Raw genomic sequence first — 18254 nt, 5'->3', positions numbered from 1 at the left:
ATCAATACAGTATGTGTATAGATGATCAATACAGTATGTGTATAGATGATCAATACAGTATGTGTATAGATGATCAATACAGTATGTGTATAGATGATCAATACAGTATGTGTATAGATGATCAATACAGTATGTGTATAGATGATCAATACAGTATGTATATAGATGATCAATACAGTATGTGTATAGATGATCAATACAGTATGTGTATAGATGATCAATACAGTATGTGTATAGATGATCAATACAGTATGTGTATAGATGATCAATACAGTATGTGTATAGATGATAAATACAGTATGTATATAGATGATATATACAGTATGTGTATAGATGATATATACAGTATGTGTATAGATGATCAATACAGTATGTGTATAGATGATCAATACAGTATGTGTATAGATGATCAATAGTATGATAGATGATCAATACAGTATGTGTATAGATGATCAATACAGTATGTGTATAGATGATCAAACAGTATGTGTATAGATGATCAATACAGTATGTGTATAGATGATCAATACAGTATGTATATAGATGATCAATACAGTATGTGTATAGATGATCAATACAGTATGTGTATAGATGATCAATACAGTATGTGTATAGATGATCAATACAGTATGTGTATAGATGATCAATACAGTACGTATATAGATGATCAATGGAATAGATTATGCTTCTGCTCTTTTTCTATAAGATTTTGCCATTTCCAGATTTGATTACATTTCACGTCGAAATATGTTGAACTATTCATTAGCTCTGCTCCTTCAGGGTAGCAGTAAACTATACCACTCCCCCAGCAGGAACACAGAACCTAACAGGTGGAGGCTGGGGTGGTGGGAGGAGCTAAAAGCCAGCTCATAATAGCAGCAAGTGGCAGCAGGATGAGTGAGCAGACCTGGTCATCCTAAATAGACTGCCAAATAAGGTAGGCGTATGTCACGCCTTGACCTTAGTTATCTTTGTTTTCTTTATTATTTTGGTTAGGTCAGGGTGTGACAAGGGTGGTTTGTTTAGTTTTTGTATTGTCTAGGGGTTTTTGTATGTCTTGGGGTATTTCTAGTCTAGGAGTTTATATGTCTATGGTTGCCTAGATTGGTTCTCAATCAGAGGCAGCTGTTTATTGTTGTCTCTGATTGGGGACCATATTTAGGTAGCCATATTCTTCTGATATTTTGTGAGTTGTTATTCTATGTTCAGTTGCCTGTTTTGCACTAGCCATATAGCTTCACGGTTCGTTTTGTTGTTTTGTATAGTTTTGTTCAGTGTTCTCTCTTTCACTAAAGAGTTATGTACGCTTACAATGCTGCGCCTTGGTCTCCTGTTTATGACGACCGTGACAGTGTAAATGATACTAGCCTCTAATTGGTGCAATCTTAGCCTATGTGTCAGCTGAGACGGGCACTCAGTTTTTTTTAATGAACTGGCTCCACTTAGTTTCAGAAAGAAAACACCACAGAGAAATATGTTTAACAATTTACAGTGTATTCAGACCTCTGGACTTTTTCCAAATTTTGTTACATTGGAGACTCATTCTAAAATGGATTAAATAGATTATTTCCCTCATCAATCTAGACACAATACCCCATATTCACAAAGCAAAATGTTTTCTCATTTATAAAAACAAATACAGAAATACCTTATTTACATAAGTGTTCAGGCCCTTTGCTATCGGACTTGAAATTGAGCTCAGTTCCTGTTTCCATTGATCGTCCTTGAGATGTTTATAGAACTTGATTGGAGTCCACCTGTTGTCAGGTTGTGCTCTACTGGTATAGAGGTCAGGTGCAGGAGAGCAGAGAGTTGTAAGGCACACACTTTAATTGGCAGAAGCAACAACAGACGGACGCAACTGCTTCAAAAAACCTCCAGCCAATGGCAAAAGTGAAAAGCGCGACAACAGTCACAATGATGCAAATGTTTAACCATTAAACATACTTTGACTTAAACAAGGTACCCGGGGAAAAACCAGCCTGGCGCATCACACAAAACAAGTAACAAAATAATTCCACACAAAGACATGGGAGGGAACAGAGGGAATATATATGTAGTGTGATTAGGGAATGTAAACCAGGTGTGCGGGGAAACAAGACAAAACACATGGAACAATGAAAAATGGAGCTGCGATGGCTAGAAGACCAGTGATGTCGCCTGCCGAACGCCGCCGCCCAAACAGGGAGAGGAGCCGACTTCGGTGGATGTTGTGACACCTGTGGTGAATTCAATTGATTGGACATGATTTGGAAAGACACACATCTGTCTATATATGATCACACAGTTGACAGTGTATGTCAGAGCAAAATCCAAGTCTCGAGTCGAAGGAATTGTCCATAGAGCTCAGAGAAAGATTGTGTTGAGGCACAGATCTGGGGAATGGTACCAAAACATTTCTGCAGCATTGAAGGTCCCGAAGAACACAGTGGTATCCATCATTCTTAAATGGAAGAAGTTTGGAACCATCAAGACTTTTCCTAGAGTTTGCCGCCCGGCCAAACTGAGTAATCGGGGGAGCATCTCAGGGAGGTGACCAAGAACCTGATGGTCACTGACAGAGCTCCAGAGTTCCTCTGTGGAGATGGGAGAACCTTCCAGAAGGACAACCATCTCTGCAGCACTCCACCAATCAGGCCTTTATGGTTGAGTGTCCAGACAGAAGCCACTCCTCAGTAAAAGGCACATGACAGCCCTCTTGGAGTTTGCCAAAAGGCACCTAAAGGTCTCTCAGACCATGAGAAAAAAGATTCTCTGGTCTGATTAAACCAAGATTGAACTCTTTGGCCTTGAATGCCAAGCGTCACGTCTGGAGGAAACCTGGCACCATCCCTACGGTGAAGCATGGTGGTGGCAGCATCATGCTGTGGGATGTTTTTCAGCCGCAGGGACTGGGAGTTTAGGAAGGATTGAGGCAAAGATAAACGGAGCAAAGTACACAGAGAACCTTGATGAAAACCTGCTCCGGGAGAGCTCAGGACATCAGACTGGGGCGAAGGTTCACCTTCCAACAGGTCAAAGACTGTAAGCACACAGCCAAGACAACACAGGAGTGGCTTCAAGACAAGTCTCTGAATGTCCTTGAGTGGCCCAGCCAGAGCCCGGACTTGAACCCGATCAAACAACTCTGGAGAGACAGCTGCCCAGCAATGCTCCCCATTCAACCTGACACAGCTTGAGGGGATCTGCAGAGAAGAAACTCCCCAAAGACAGGTGTGCCTAGCTTATAGTGTCATACCCAAGATGACTTGAGGCTGTAATCGCTGCCAAAGTTTTCTCAACAAAGTAATGAATAAGAACCTGAATAATCATGTTAGCGTGATATTTCCGTTTTTTTAATACATTTGCCACAATTCCTAACAACCTGTTTTTGCTTTGTCAGTATGGGGTATTGTTTGTAAATTGATGAAAAAAAAACTGGAAGGGATCGCCTCCCATGGGAACAGGTGGAGGCATTCAGGAGAGGAGGCAGCAGGTAAAGGGAGCCAGCGCTTTGCGGGAACACGGCTGGCAAGGAAGCCCGAGAGGCAGCCCCAAACATTTATTGGGGGGGCACATGGGGAGTGTGGCTAAGTCAGGTAGGAGACCTGAGCCAACTCCCCGTGCTTACCGTGGCGAGAGGTGGACCGGGCAGGCACCGTGTTATACTGTGAGCTGCACGATGTCCCCGGTGCGCAGGCATAGCCCGGTGCGCTTCATCGCAGCTCCTAGTATCGGCCGGGCTAGAGTGGGCATCGAGCCAGGTGCTATGAAGCCGCTCAGCGCATCTGGTCTCCAGTGCGTCTCATCAGCCCGGGTTATATGGCACCAGCCCTACGCACGGTGTCCCCGGTTCGCCAGCACAGCCCAGTGCGGTCTGTTCCACCCCGCCGCACATGCCGGGCTACGGGGAGTATCCAGCCAGGACAGGTTGTGCAGGCTCGGTGCTCGAGACCTCCAGTGCACCTCCACGGTCCGGTCCATCCGGTGCCTCCTCCACGCTCCAGGCCTCCTGTGGCAGCCCCACACACCAGACTGTCTCTCCGTCTCCTCCCTCCAGGTGCTCCCGCCTGTCCAGCGCTTCCAGAGCCTCCCTCCTGTCCAGCGCTTCCAGAGCCTCCCTCCTGTCCAGCGCTTCCAGAGCCTCCCTCCTGTCCAGCGCTTCCAGAGCCTCCCTCCTGTCCAGCGCTTCCAGAGCCTCCCTCCTGTCCAGCGCTTCCAGAGTCTCCCTCCTGTCCAGCGCTTCCAGAGTCTCCCGCCTGTCCGGCGCTGCCGGAGTCTCCTGTCTATTTGGGGCCCGCTGCAAGTGTCCTCAGTCCGAGGCGAACAGATGCCCACCCAGACCCACCCTAGGTTTCGGTTTTGCGGCCGGAGTCCACAACTTTGGGGGGGGGGGGTACTGTCACGCCCTGACCATAGATTGTTTGTATGTTTCTATTTTTAGTTTGGTCCGGGTGTGATGTGGGTGGGTATTCTATGTTGTATGTCTAGGTGTTGTGTTTCTATGTTTAGGCCTGGTATGGTTCCCAATCAGAGGCAGCTGGTTATCGTTGTCCATTTTTGAGAACCATCTGTCTTTGTGTGTCTGCACCAGACAGAACTGTTTCGTTTGTTCCACTTTGTTGTTTTTTGTTGTTCTTGTGTTCAGTTTCTTTATTAAATTTACCATGAACACGTACCACGCTGCATCTTGGTCCTCTTCACCTTCTTCCACCTACGACAACCGTTACATAATCACCCTAGACCCTACAGTATAGTCTACCTGAGCTGAAGGCTAATGTTTAACGGTATATACCGGTAAGCCATGACAGAATAATAAATTATGGCCTGATAACAAGAGAAATAGACCCCATACATTACTAGAATACGCCTGCATATACTGCATAAGTGTCTCAAGTAAACTACAACAGACATTTCCACAAGATACATAGAACGTGTGATCACCAACACTGATCGCCATGTGGGTGTTAAGTAAGACCACCACATACTAGGTAATGCTAGTATCAACATCCCATCAAACACAGCTGAAACTATAGCAAGACCACAACATGCTGAAACTATAGCAAGACCACAACATGCTAGGTCATGCTAGTATCAACATCCCATCCAACACAGCGGAAACTATAGTAAAACCACCACATGCTAGATAATGCTAGTATCAACATCCCATCCAACACAGCTGAAACTATAGTAAGACCACCACATGCTAGGTAATGCTAGTATCAACATCCCATTCAACACAGCAGAAACTATAGTAAGACCACCACATGCTAGGTAATGCTAGTATCAACATCCCATCCAACACAGCTGAAACTATAGCAAGACCACCACATGCTAGGTAATGCTAGTATCAACATCCCATTCAACACAGCAGAAACTATAGTAAGACCACCACATGCTAGGTAATGCTAGTATCAACATCCCATCCAACACAGCAGAAACTATAGTAAGACCACCACATGCTAGGTAATGCTAGTATCAACATCCCATTCAACACAGCTGAAACTATAGTAAGACCACCACATGCTAGGTAATGCTAGTATCAACATCCCATCCAACACAGCTGAAACTATAGTAAGCCCACCACATGCTAAGTAATGCTAGTATCAACTTCCCATCCAACACAGCTGAAACTATATCTAGCCTTGATTTGTCATCACACAGCGTCAGCTTCCCCACTAAGGTCCAATGTGATAACTTGAAGTCTTAGGAGGAAAGGTTAGGGTTAGACAGTAGTATCAATGTAAAATGATTTACTACTATTGTAAAATTATGTGTTCCATCGTACTTTGATGCACCAACCTGATGCTGTGGAAGGGGTATTTAGTGTTGGCCTTAATGTCAACACAACCTCACAGGTGTCATCGTTCTCCTCATTGGCCTGCTATATTTTGGACAGCCGTATTTCATTTATGGCCCTCAACTCCACCACTGCCCACACCTGTCACATCTGCTCCTACTCTCCCCCCGTGGCGCTTGAGGGCGCCAGGCTGCCCTGCATCATGCACTCCTAACATCCATTACGCACACCTGCTTTCCCTCATCACGCGCATCAGTGAAATTGGACTCACTTATCAGCTAGTTATTACCTCCTCTATATTTGACAGTTCCCTTTCCCTGTTCCCCGCTGCTGAAATAATTATTTTTTGTCTGTATTACTAATTGGCTGACGCTGTTACTGTCTCGTTCAATATTAAATGTTTGACTCCCCGTACCTGCTTCGTCTCTCCAGCGTCATCCCATGTGATACTGAGGCTATCCACTGTAATTGTCAGTTTTAGGAATGATTGGAGACAGGCGGAGGAATCCGTAATGGAGGGGGGTTTAACACTCCACTCAAAAAAATATACAACATGCCTTGAAAGACACTCGGACAAAGCCCAAAACAAACACGTATACAAAAACACGGGGATGCAACCCAAACAAGATGGCAAAATGGCTTAAGGACAACAAAGTCAAGGTATTGAAGTGACCATCACAAAGCCCTGACCTCAATCCTATCGAAAATTTGTGGGCAGAACTGAAAAAGCGTGTGCGAGCAAGGAGGCCTACCAACCTGAATCAGTTACACCAGTTCTCTCAGGAGGAATGGGCCAAAATTCACCCAACTTATTGTGGGAAGTTTGTGGAAGGCTACCCAAAATGTTTGACCAAGTTAAACAATTTAAAGGCAATGCTACCAAATACTAATGCAATGCTACCAAATACTGACCCACTGGTAATGTGATGAAAGAGATAAAAACTGAAGTAAATTATTCTCTACTATTATTCTGACATTTCACATTCTTAAAATGAAGTGGTGATCCTAACTGACCTAAGACAGGGCTTTTTTACTACGATTAAATGTCAGGAATTGTGAAAAACTGAGTTTAAATGTATTTGGCTAAGGTGTATGTAAACTTCAACTGTATATACACTGCTCAAAAAAATAAAGGGAACACTAAAATAACACATCCTAGATCTGAATGAATGAAATATTCTTATTAAATACTTTTTCTTTACATAGTTGAATGTGCTGACAACAAAATCACACAAAAATGATCAATGGAAATGAAATTTATCAACTCATGGAGGTCTGGATTTGGAGTCACACTCAAAATCAAAGTGGAAAATCACACTACAGGCTGATCCAACTTTGATGTAATGTCCTTAAAACAAGTCCAAATTAGGCTCAGTAGTGTGTGTGGCCTCCACGTGCCTGTATGACCTCCCTACAACACCTGGGCATGCTCCTGATGAGGTGGCGGATGGTCTCCTGAGGGATCTCCTCCCAGACCTGGACTAAAGCATTTGCCAACTCCTGGACAGTCTGTGGTGCAACGTGGCGTTGGTGGGTGGAGCGATACATGATGTCCCAGATGTGCTCAATTGGATTCAGGTCTGGGGAACAGGCAGGCCAGTCCATAGCATCAATGCCTTCCTCTTGCAGGAACTGCTGACACACTCCAGCCAGGTCTAGCATTGTCTTGCATTAGGAGGAACCCAGGGCCAACCATACCAGCATATGGTCTCACAAGGGGTCTGAGGATCTCATCTCGGTACCTAATGGCAGTCAGGCTACCTCTGGCGAGCACATGGAGGGCTGTGCGGCCCCCCAAAGAAATGCCATCCCACACCATGACTGACCCACCGCCAAACCGGTCATGCTGGAGGATGTTGCAGGCAGCAGAACGTTCTCCACGGCGTCTCCAGACTGTCACGTCCGTCACATGTGCTCAGTGTGAACCTGCTTTCATCTGTGAAGAGCACAGGGCGCCAGTGGCGAATTTGCCAATCTTGGTGTTCTCTGGTAAATGCCAAACGTCCTGCACGGTGTTGGGCTGTAAGCACAACCCCCACTTGTGGACGTCGGACCCTCATACCACCCTCATGGAGTCTGTTTCTGACCGTTCGAGCAGACACATGCACATTTGTGGCCTGCTGGAGGTCATTCTGCAGGGCTCTGGCAGTGCTCCTCCTTGCACAAAGGCGGAGGTAGCAGTCCTGCTGCTGGGTTGTTGCCCTCCTACGGCCTCCTCCACGTCTCCTGATGTACTGGCCTGTCTCCTGGTAGCGCCTCCATGCTCTGGACACTACGCTGACAGACACAGCAAACCTTCTTGCCACATCTCGCATTGATGTGCCATCCTGGATGAGCTGCACTACCTGAGCCACTTGTGTGGGTTGTAGACTCCGTCTCATGCTACCACTAGAGTGAACGCACCGCCAGCATTCAAAAGTGACCAAAACATCAGCCAGGAAGCATAGGAACTGAGAAGTGGTCTGTGGTCCCCACCTGCAGAACCACTCCTTTATTGGGGGTGTTTTGCTAATTGCCTATAATTTCCACCTGTTGTCTATTCCATTTGCACAACAGCATGTGAAATGTATTGTCCGTCAGTGTTGCTTCCTAAGTGGACAGTTTGATTTCACAGAAGTGTGATTGACTTGGAGTTACATTGTGTTGTTTGGCCCCCCAATGGTGGAACAAACTCCCTCACGACGCCAGGACAGCGGAGTCAATCACCACCTTCCGGAGACACCTGAAACCCCACCTCTTTAAGGAATACCTAGGATAGGATAAAGTAATCCCTCTCACCCCCCCCTTAAAAGATTTAGATGCACTACTGTTCCACTGGATGTCATAAGGTGAATGCACCAATTTGTAAGTCGCTCTGGATAAGAGCGTCTGCTAAATGACTTAAATGTAAATGTAATGTAAATGTTTAAGTGTTCCCTTTATTTTTTTGAGCAATGTATATATATATATATATATATTTTTTTTTTTACAATTACACAAATGTTAATGCCAAAGACACACCAGAATGGCTTACTAAGAGGTGTTCAGTGTTCCTGAGTGGTCTAGTCTCAGCACCTGACTTGCTTAACAATCAGAGACAAGGTTTGAATATTGCTGTCCATCAATGATTCCCAACCAAATGTTAAAAACTTGAGCAATTTGGATAAAAACAATGGGTAGATATTCCACTAAGATTTTTGCAAAGGTGGTAGAATCTTATTTCAAAGGTTTCACAGCTGTAATGGCTGCCAAAGTGGTTTCCACTAAATATGAACTCAGAGGGGTGGAGACTAATCCAACTATGATGTTTCTGATTTTTTTCTTAATTAGAAAAATAATCTATAACTTTCTTTCACTTTCAAAATGATGAGTTGGTTGAGTATCTGTTGGGAAGTTGTTTTAATTTAATTCATTTTTATATTTAATTTTAAAGCAGCAAAATGTGAAAAAAGGGTGTGTAGAAATGTTCTATTAAAATACAGTAACCTCCCTTTTCTGACATGATGTTCTGGTCCTCATGCATGTTAATGACTTAAAGAGGAAGGAAAGGACAGTTCTGCATCAGCAACTTGTGTTCTGACAACATAAATATGTATCAACCACAGAACTGACACTTACTGTCTGTCTCCACACACTAACAGGAAGCTGACTTACCGTATACGACCTCTCCCCTTCACGCTGTAAGTATGCTTTATGAGGTCTTGAAATATTGGTTTTGGTAATATGGTTTTTAGCCATAAGTCATGTACTTTTTGATTTATTTTGAGCTGTGTTTTGGTTGTTACATCAGTGTGAGTATTCATTAAGTATATCAGAGTGTAGGAGTGCTGATCTAGGATCAGGGCCCTTGGTCCATATAAGTAGGATATAAAAGGTGTGTGTGTGTGTTTGTGGACATGTTTAACTATAGTTGTGGGAACCAGATGCCCCAAGAATAGTAATCTACAAGAATTTGACCAACTAGGAACATTTTTGTTTGTCCCCACAAGGTCAAATTCTATTTCTAGGGATTTTAGGGTTAAGGTTAGAATAAGGGTTAACATAAGAATTAGGTTTATGTTTAGGAGCTAGGGTTAGGGTTAAGGTTTGGTTTTGGGGTCAAGGTTAGGGTTAGGGTTAAGGTTAGGGTTAGGGTAAGTGTTAGGGAAAATAGGATTTTGAATGGGACAGAATTGTGTGTCACCACAAGGTTAGTTGTACATGACTGTGTGTGTGTGTGTGTGTGTGTGTGTGTGTGTGTGTTTGTTTGTCAGTCACTTAGCCTCACAGATTGTGGATAAGAGCTATCATTGAACCTGGTGGTCAGTCTTTAGGCTGCTGTACAGCTTGATGGACCGTGGAGGGTTGTACATTTATATTCCAATAGTTGGGGATCTGAGAATAAAACAGCTTCAGAACAATCAATGTAGAAATATGTGTTTGCAGTACTACAGATCTGTTCTATAAGGTATTGTTGTTGTTGATGTTGTTTGTGTTGTTTTTATTGCTGTTGTCGTTGATGTTGATGATGATGACTATTGTATACATTAGGAAATTGTTTTGCATCATACCGCATCTCAGCTTAAACATACACAATGACCATGTTAACATGCGCACAGTATTCCGGATAGTAGCTGTTTACATGTGTAACAGTATAACTTTAGACCGTCCCTTCGCCCATACCCGGGCGCGAACCAGGGACCCTCTGCACACATCAACAACAGTCACCCACGAAGCATCGTTACCCATCGCTCCACAAAAGCCGCAGCCCTTGCAGAGCAAGGGGAACCACTACTTCAAGGTCTCAGAGCAAGTGACTTAACCGATTGAAACGCTATTTAGCGCGCACCACCGCTGACTAGCTAGCTGTTTCACATCCGTTACACATGCACCTTTGATATCCCGCTCACCAGTATCCCTGTACCCATGAATACACAGAACAGGTATAATTGAAATTCACATAGGCTAAATGGAATAGTAACTGAAATATGGACACTGTCTGTAGGCCTATATCCTATTAATGCCAGTAGAATTGTGCTTTTTTCCCCCCAGTAAAATGAAACAACAAATGTTAATTTTGTATCAGGAACAGGAGTGGAGAAATATGACTTCTTTCTTTCAGCATCTCTTGAGAAAATGGAATGGCGTGTCATGTGTAATCTTTGACACTGTTATGCAAGCCGACAGTATTTCAACCACATATAATATGCACCCACGACTGCAGTCCAATCAGAAACTTGTTTCATCATTTCCTTCAAACTGGTCAAACTGATGACATTTGGACATTTGGCACAGGAAGACACTTTCCACTGTTTTGGAGTTATTGTGTTTTCTCCCCGGTCCCTAAATGAAACACAGAACTTTACTGGTGTTAATTACTAATGCACACTAATGCTCACTAATGCATTCATTCTTTCTGTGTAAGACATTATTCTGGTTAGCACTACTTTATTTAGTCCTCTGGGGAAACAAGTTACGACAGAAGAGAAGCTGCTAACTGCAGTTGAATGAATCTATCTATCTATATATATACAATGCATACTATATATACAAAAAAATGTGGACACCCTTCAAATGAATGGATTTTGTTATTTCGGGCCAAACCCAATGCTGACAGGTGTATTAAATCGAGCACACAGCCATGCAATCTCTTATTGGCTGTTTTTTTTAAATTTAATTTTACCTTTATTTAACCAGGCAAGTCAGTTAAGAACACATTCTTATTTTCAATGACGGCCTGGGAACAGTGGGGTAACTGGGGTCTGGGTGGGCATCTGTCCGCGGTGGCGGCTCTGGTGCTGGACGTGGCCCCCACTTCACCGTAGTCTTAGTCCCCCACCTTGTCCGCTTCCGTGGCCTCCTAGCCACGGCGACCCTACTTAATGACCCCACTGGACTGAGGGGCAGCAGCTCGGGACAGAGGGGCAGCAGCTCGGGACAGAGGGGCGGCAGCTCAGGACAGAGGGGCGGCAGCTCGGACAGAGGGGCGGCAGCTCGCAGCTCGGGACAGAGGGGCGGCAGCTCGAGACAGAGGGGCGGCAGCTCGGGACAGAGGGGCGGAAGCTCTGGCGCCTCTGGGCTGAGGGGCTCTGGCGCCTCAGACTCCGGCAGCAGCGCCGGACAGGCCGGAGACTCCGGCAGCAGCGCCGGACAGGCGGGAGACTCCGGCAGCAGCGCCGGACAGGCGGGAGACTCCGGCAGCAGCGCCGGACAGGCGGGAGACTCCGGCAGCGCTGGAGAGGAGGAAGGCTCCGGCAGCGCTGGACAGGCGGGAGCCCCTGTAAGGATGAGCCGGAGAGACAGCCTGGTGCGGGGGGCTGCCACCGGAGGGCTGGTGCGTGGAGGTGGTGACGGATAGACCGGACCGTGCAGGCGCACTGGAGCTCTTGAGCACCGAGCCTGCCCAACCTTACCCGGTTGAATGGTCCCGGTCGCCCTGCCAGTGCGGCGAGGTGGAATAGCCCGCACTGGGCTATGCAGGCGAACCGGGGACACCGTGCGCAAGGCTGGTGCCATGTAAGTCGGCCCAAGGAGACGCACTGGAGACCAGATGCGTAGAGCCGGCTTCATGGCACTTGGCTCGATGCCCACTCTAGCCCGGCCGATACGCGGAGCTGGAATGTACCGCACCGGGCTATGCACCCGCACTGGGGACACCGTGCGCTTCACAGCATAACACGGTGCCTGCCCGGTCTCTCCAGCCCCCCGGTAAGCACAGGAAGTTGGCGCAGGTCTCCTACCTGGCTTCGCCACACTTCCTGTGTGCCGCCCCCCAAGAAATATTTGGGGCTGACTCTCGGGCTTCCATCCACGCCGCCATGCTGCCTCCTCATACCAGCGCCTCTCCGCCTTCACCGCCTCCAGCTCTTCTTTGGGGCGGCGATATTCTCCAGGCTGTGCCCAGGGTCCTTTTCCTTCCAATTCCTCCTCCCATGTCCAGAAGTCTCTCTCGCTGCTCCTGCTGCTGCCCGTTACCACGCCGCTTGGTCCTGTTGTGGTGGGTGATTCTGTCTGCAGTGTTTTGCACCAGATAGGACTGTTTTAGGTTTTCGCACGTTTGTTGTTTTGTTAGTTTATTCGTGTACAGTTTCTTTATTAAAGTACAATGAATAACAACGACGCTGCATTTTGGTCCGCCTCTACTTCACCTAAAGAAAACCGTTACAAACGAAGAGGTAACGTTAGGTGAGAAGCCTGACCACGGAGACAGGGGTGAGAAGGTGATGAAATGTACTTCATGAGCTGTAACCGAAAAACAACTGATATTTGGAAAGTTTGAGGATAGGGAGAAATTGGTGGAACAAGTATTTTTCAGTATCTTGCTAGCTGGATCGAATTATCCGTTAGTTAGCCAGAGAAATGTTGAACAACATTCAAATAATATATATTTTATGAAATATATTTTCATATGTTTAAAACTTTGTTGGTTACTACATGATTCCATATGTGTTATTTCATAGTTTTGATGTCAAACTACAATGTAGAAATAGTAAAAATAAAGAAAAAACCTTGAATGAGTAGGTGTGTCCAAACTTTTGACTGGTATATTTGTAAGTCCAAAAATGGATGTAGCAACTACAGATTGCCCCTTTAAGTCTATCAAAAGTGTGCGAGTTTGAGCAGTTGTCCATTAGGCCTATGGGTAAAAAAAACTATTATCAGCATGAATTAGATTGAGCAATAAAAGCTCCACTTTTATTCCATAGGCTGGGAACCACACTATGCAGCTGTTGCAAGACCGCATTTTCCACTGGCTGTCCACTGGTTTAAAAAGCAATGATTGATAGGCAGCTTAAACTTCCTGAATTGAACCACTATTGGGTTCAAATACACATTTAGATTTGTGAATAGCCGTCCACAACAACCATAATCCGTAAGGCGCAGATAGCTAAATGAGAGAGCAGCAGTATGATTCACATCAATGCGCTATGTAGATATCAATAATAAGAAATATCCGTATCACCGTAGACTACACCACTGCTGTCATCTTTACCTCCAAGCGTTTATTCAAGTTGGATAATCTTTGGATGCCGACAGCATTCGCAGCTCAGGTGCATCATATTTCCATTGATCATCCTTGAGATGTTTCTACAACTTGATTGGAGTCCACCTGTGGTTAATTCAATTGATTAGACATGATTTGGAAAGGTACACACCTGTCTATGTAATGTCCCACGGTTGACAGTGCATGTCAGAGCAAAAACCAAGCCATGAGGTCGAAGGAATTGTCCGTAGAGCTCCGAGACGGGATGGTGTCGAGGGGGAAGGGTACAGTACCAAAACATTTCTGCTGCATTATCCAAGAACACAGTGGCCTCCTTCATTCTTAAATGGAAGAAGTTTGGAACCACCAAGACTCTTCCTAGAGTAGGCCGCCTGGTAAAACTGGGTAATCGGGGGTGAAGGGCCTTGGTCGGAAAGGTGACCAAGAACCCAATGGTCACTCTGACAGAGCTCTGTGGAGAGGGGAGAACCTTCCAGAAGGGCAACCATCTCTGCAGCACTCGACCAATCAGGCCTTTATGGTAGAGTGACCAGACAGAAGCCACTCCTCAGTAAAAGGCACATGACAGCCCGCTTGGAGTTTGCCAAAATGCACCTAAAGACCATGAGAAAAAATATTCTCTGGTCTGATGAAACCAAGATTAAACACTTTGGCCTGAATGCCAAGCGTCACATCTGGAGGAAACCTGGCACCATCCCTACGGTGAAGCATGGTGGTGGAAGTATCATGCTGTGGGGATGTTTTTCAGTGGCAGGTACTGGAAGTCTAGTCAGGATCGAAGGAAAGATGAACGGATCAAAGTACAGGTAGATCCTTGATGAAAACCTGCTCCAAAGCACTCAGGACTCAGACTAGGCCGAAGGTTCACCTTCCAACAAGACAAAGACCTTAAGCAAACAGCCAAGACAATGCAGGACTGGCTTCAGTACAAGTCTCTGAATGTCCTTGAGTGGCCCAGCTAGAGCCCGGACTTGATCCTGATTGAACATCTCTGGAGAGACCTGAAAATAGCTTTACAGCAACGCTCCCCATGCAACCTGACAGAGCTTGAGAGGATCTTCAGAGAAGAATGGGAGAAACTCCCCAAATACAGGTGTGCCAAGCTTGTAACATCATACACAAGAATAATTGTTGCTGTAATCACTGCCAAAGGTGTTTCAAAAAAGTATTGAGTAAAGGGTCTGAATACTTATGTAAATGTTATATTTCATTTTTTATTGTGAATAAATTGGCAAAAATTTATAAAAAAACGTTTTCTTGCTTTGTCATGAGGTTATTGTGTGTATTTAATCAATTTTAGAATAAGACTGTAATGTTACAAAATGTGGAAAAAGTCAAGGGGCCTGAATACTATCCAAATGCTTCCGTCAAGGAGAGGCGGACCAAAACGCAGTGTGGTAAGTGTCCATGGTTTTAATAGGAAAACTCAACATGAACACAACTGCAAAAACAGGAAATGTGAAAACCCGAAACAGTACCGTGTGGCACAAACACTGACACAGGAAACAACCACCCACAAAACCCAACACAAAACAGGCTACCTAAATATGGTTCCCAATCAGAGACAATGACTAACACCTGCCTCTGATTGAGAACCATATCAGACCAAACATAGAAATAGACAAACTAGACACACAACATAGAATGCCCACCCAGCTTACGTCCTGACCAACACTAAAACAAGGAAAACACACAAGAACTATGGTCAGAACGTGACAGTACCCCCCCCCAAGGTGCGGACTCCGATCGCACAACCTAAACCTATAGGGGAGGGTCTGGGTGGGCATCTGTCCGCGGTGGCGGCTCTGGCGCTGGACGTGGACCCCACTCCATCATTGTCTTAGTCCACCTCCTTAGCGTCCTTTGAGTGGCGACCCTCGCCGCCGACCTTGGCCTAGGAATCCTAACAACGGGCCCAACTGGACTGAGGGGCAGCTCCGGACTGAGGGGCAGCTCGGGACTGGGGTAGCTCAGGTCTGAGGGGTAGCTCAGGACTGAGGGGTAGCTCAGGTCTGAGGGGTAGCTCAGGTCTGAGGGGTAGCTCAGGTCAGAAAGGTAGCTCAGGACTGAGAGGTAGCTCAGGACTGAGAGATAGCTCAGGACTGAGAGGTACCTCAGGAGTGAGAGATAGCTCAGGACTGAGAGATAGCTCAGGCTGGATGACGGCTCTGGCAGCTTCTGGCTGACTGACGGCTCTGGCAGCTCCTGGCTGACTGGCGGCTCTGGTGAATCCTGGTCAACCTGGCGGCTCTGGCGGATCCTTGCAGACTGGCGGCTCTGGCGGCTCTGGACAGGCGGGAGACTCTAGCGGCTCTGGACAGGCGGGAGACTCTAGTAGCTCTGGACAGGCGGGAGACTCTAGCAGCTCTGGACAGGCGGGAGACTCTAGCAGCTCTAGACAGGCGGGAGACTCTAGCAGCTCTGGGCAGGCGGGAGACTCTAGCAGCTCTGGACAGTCGGGAGACTCTAGCAGCTCTGGACAGGCGGGAGACTCTAGCAGCCCTGGACAGGCGGGAGACTCTAGCAGCTCTAGACAGGCAGGAGACTCTAGCAGCTCTGGACAAGCGGGAGACTCTGCTAGCGCTCTCGCCCTCCGATAAGCACAGGAAGTTGGCGAAGGTCTCCTAACTGGCTTCGCCACACTTCCTGTGTGCCCCCCCCAATACATTTTTGGGGCTGACTCTCGGGCTTCCATCCGCGCCGCAGCTCACGTCCTGACCAACACTAAACAAGGAAAACACACAAGAACTATGGTCAGAACGTGACAAATGCACTGTAGTTGACAAACAAATGGTCTACCAAATGTCGTAAATTACAAGCATAAACTTGTGTCGCACCCTGATCTATTTCACCTGTCTTTGTGATTCTCTCCTCCCTCCTCCTGGTGTCGCCCATCTTCCCCATTATCTCTTGTGTATTTATACCGGTGTTCTCTGTTTGTCTGTCAGCTCCTGCTTTTCCCCAGTCTCTCTTTTCTCATCGTCCTGGATTTTTACCCTTGCCTGTCCTGACCCTGCCTGCCGTCCTGTACCTTTGCCCCTGTTGCTGTAATTAACATTGTTGCTTCGACACGGTCTGCATCTGGGTCCTGTTGAGGCGAGGCGTTCCCCCCAGGGAACTCCACTCCCCCCGTTCAGCTGAAAAGGTGGTGCAGGGAATGCAAAAATATGCTTAGAAATATTTAACCTCCACACATTAACAAGTCCAATATCTCAAATTAAAGATAAACACCTTGTTCATCTACCCAGCGTGTCAGATTTTTTAAATGTTTTACGGCGAAAACACAGCATATATTTATGTTAGACCACCACCAAAACAAAGAAAAAAACGTAGCCATTTTGTACCACAAAAGATAAAATGACAAAAGCAGGATTAAAAAATGAATAATTCACTAACCTCTTGAAAATCTTCATCAGATGACAGTCATATGACATGTTACACAGTACATTTATGTTTTGTTCGATAATATGCATTTTATATCCATAAATCTCGGTTTACATTGACGCCATGTTCAGAAAAGGCTCCAAAATGTCCGGAGGAATTATAGAAAGCTACGCCAGATAACAGAAATACTCATCATAAACTTTGACTAAAGATACATGTTCTACATATAATTAGAAAGATACACTGGTTCTTAATGCAACCGCTGTGTCACATTTTTTTTTTACGTTACGGAAATAGCCTAACATTGGAAAATTCTGAGACGGCGCTCAGACGTAACAATATTTCTCCGCTATGTTGGAGTCAACATAAATACAAAATTACAACATAAATATTCCCTTACCTTTGATAATCTTCGATCAGAATGTAGTGCAAGGAGTCCTAGTTCAAAAAGAAATTGTTTTGTTTCATAATGTTCAATTCTAGTGTCCATGTAGCAGCATTTGCTACCACTTTCAGCTCAAATGGCCAAAAAATGACTTCTGGTCCAGGATAATTTTGCATCAAAACTTCCAAATGACATATTACAGTCGACAAAACTGGTCAAACTAAGTGCAGAATCAATCTTCAGGATGTTATAATCATACAAATCGAATAGCATTCCAACCAGGCCATTCTAGTTCATCTAGGGCTGATTGGAACAGACAAATCTTTTGCGACACTCTAGCACTTTCCTTCCCATTAGGTCAAAGTTCACAGCAAATGCTCCATTACACTTTCAACTGAATGAGGACATCTAGTGGAAGACATAGGAAGTGTTTCCAGATCCATAACTTGTTGGGAAGGGAGGGGGCGATGACGTCAAAGTTGCCCCAACTTTCAGGATTTCAAAACTAGTTTGCAAGATTGCCTGCCCTGTGAGTTCTGTTATACTCACATACATAATTCAAACGGTTTTAGAAACCTCAGAGTGTTTTCTATCCAATGATAATTATAATATGCATATATTAGCAATTTAGGACAGATTTTGATGCAGTTCACTATGGGCACTCAATTAATCCAAAGGGGAAATACTGCCCCCTATCTCTAACAGGTTTTAACATATCCTGATAACTTGTCTAAATTAGGGGT

General features: G+C 45.5%; 1 long non-coding RNA gene across 1 annotated transcript; it reads left to right on the top strand.

Moving 5' to 3' along the window:
- Positions 1 to 503: 503 nt before the first annotated feature.
- On the top strand, positions 504 to 4657 carry LOC135568494 (uncharacterized). Its single transcript, XR_010462649.1, has 2 exons — positions 504 to 937; positions 4040 to 4657. It is a non-coding gene; the product is annotated as an uncharacterized LOC135568494 (long non-coding RNA).
- The last annotated feature ends 13597 nt before the right edge of the window (positions 4658 to 18254 follow it).

Source organism: Oncorhynchus nerka, unplaced genomic scaffold, assembly GCF_034236695.1.
Source record: "Oncorhynchus nerka isolate Pitt River unplaced genomic scaffold, Oner_Uvic_2.0 unplaced_scaffold_1556, whole genome shotgun sequence".
Taxonomy (NCBI): Eukaryota; Metazoa; Chordata; class Actinopteri; order Salmoniformes; family Salmonidae; genus Oncorhynchus; species Oncorhynchus nerka.
Note: the sequence above shows the minus strand (reverse complement) of the source record. Positions and strands in the feature narration are given on the sequence as shown.